The sequence below is a fragment of the Vipera ursinii genome (genome assembly GCF_947247035.1).
Source record: "Vipera ursinii genome assembly, chromosome: 14".
NCBI classification, from domain to species: domain Eukaryota; kingdom Metazoa; phylum Chordata; class Lepidosauria; order Squamata; family Viperidae; genus Vipera; species Vipera ursinii.
Window position 1 is genome coordinate 1,022,596 of NC_139527.1, and position 2,167 is coordinate 1,024,762.

Sequence of the window (2,167 nt, forward strand, 5' to 3'; positions counted from 1 at the left end):
AGGGGGGGCAGTTACTGGCCTTGGGGAGAGACGGGCTCAGCTCAGATGGAAACCTGAAAAGATGCTGGAGAATATCGGGGTGGAAGTCCTTTGATTGGGGCATCTGTCAGGGAAATGTGCCCCCTTTTCTTGATAAGCTGTTTGTCCTTATGGGGTCTCCCACGCTCTGGTGTAACAGTGCCAGGACTTCTTTCCCTCCCTCCCTGCCTCCCCTTCCCCTCCCCTTCCCTTGCAGCTAACTCTTTCCTCCTGCCATGGTGGATCCCTGGCCGTGCATTTCTCCTTTTGCCATTTAGGGGGGAGATTTATAGTGAAGTGTGTTTGTGCACGTTTGCCTTGCTCCCACTTTGGAGTTTCCACTCGGTCCCGTACATGTCCATTGCAGGACTCCAGGCTTGGCGTCCGGCTGCAGTCCGGCCCGTGGAAAGCTACCGAGATGACTAAGCTTCTCCCCTCCTCCTGCCCCAGCCTCCAGTCTCTGCTCCAAACCCCCTTTTCTGAAAAGGAGGAAATGGGCACTGAGGTGTTGGTTCTGCCCACTTCTGTGCTGGCGTTCCCCAAGGAAGGATGCGAGGCCTGAAAGCGAGCAAAAACACCAGGTTCCCTGGCACAGGCTTTGGCCAGACCAGGTTTGGGCATCCTGTGTGGCCCCATTAGACTTTGCAGCAAGCGTTAGATACAGAACCAGCTGAACACCTGCAGACTTTTTAAAAGTTCGAGCCGTAGCTCGCAAGGCAGACTTGTCCTTCAGCGCAAGGAGCTGCCCCGGTCCCCTGGAAATCTTCAGCTTAATCCAGTTGCGTCTCTCCCAATGTCGAGTTGCCCTCCTTTGGCACCTCTTTTGCTGAGCTGCAGGTTTGGGAATGAATTCTGGAGAAGATTGCTCTTCTCTTTTTTTGTGTGTCACAACAAAGATGTCACCTCTCTGGGTATTTAAGCGGTTCCTCCCTTCCTCCAGCTAGCGTCCAGCTAAACAGGAAGCAAACTCGGCTTTCTTACAACTAATTAAGCAAACATCTATTAATACACAGCAATCTTACTATATACATTATTATATACTTAATTCACACGGTTGGTTTTTCGATTTGCAACATCCATTTCCCAGGGGCCTTTGCAGATTTGAGGGGGGTAAGATTTGTTCCTCCAATCTCTGAGAAAAAAAAATACATGTTTTTTGGCATCGCTAAAGCATTTGTGCCTTCTGAACCCAATTTTCAGTTGGTTGCTTCGCATCCCCGTATGTGGTCGGGCGATCTGCATCTCACCCTCTATTGCCGCCGCAAATCCGGTTTTATTAAAGTCTAATTCATTAATAAAGACAAACCCCCCCAGTATGAAAACCGCAGATCCAGAGGTCGGCCGAGTTCATGACAAGGCTGGGTTGAACCCGCTCGACACGAAGCCGGAATGCGACCGCTCGCAAAGGGAAGCCAGCCCGCCGCTCAGGTTTCACGTGTAGGGTTTGCGGCTTAATCTGTTGTGTGAACGCTGGCTGGTTTCCTCAGCCGGAATTAAACCGGGGTCTGTTCCTCCCGCCCTGAGGAACGGACGTCCCCGGTCAAACTGGAGCGGACCGGGAGGGACCCGGGTGCCACCGGCCTCCGAGACCCTCCGCAGAGCAAAGCAGCAGCGCCGGGTTTGCAACCGGGCGCCCGCCGCGCTTCGCCCCATCGCTCCGCGGGCGCCTTCCCGGCTCCCGCAAGGGGAGGCTGGCGTGTGTGCGTGGGGGGGGGGCTTTGCCTACGGATCTCCAAATGGGGGGGGCTTCTCCCGGCTCCACTCTGCACGTGCTCAGGGGCTGGGGCGCGCGCGCAAAGTCGGCGGGTCGGGAGCGCGCGCGCGTAGCCGGGCCCGGCGGAGGAGGAGAGGAGGAGGAGGAGGAGGAGGAGGGAAGCGGTTCCGGGGCCGGGCGATCGGAGCCGATCCGAGCGAGAGAGCCAGGCAGGCAGGCAGGCAGGCGGGCAGGCAGCCGTCCCGCCCGGGGGAGCCGCCGCCGCCGCCGCCTCCGCTCCGCCCCGCGGCCGGATCCCTCCGCGGCCTCGCCATGGCGCTGAAGCCCTCGCCGCAGCCCTCGCCGCCCCCGGCCCCGCCGCAGCCCCCCCCGGCCGCCCCCGACGCCACGCCGACGCCCCCCGCCCCCCCGGCAGCCCCGGCCGCGGGAGGGGCC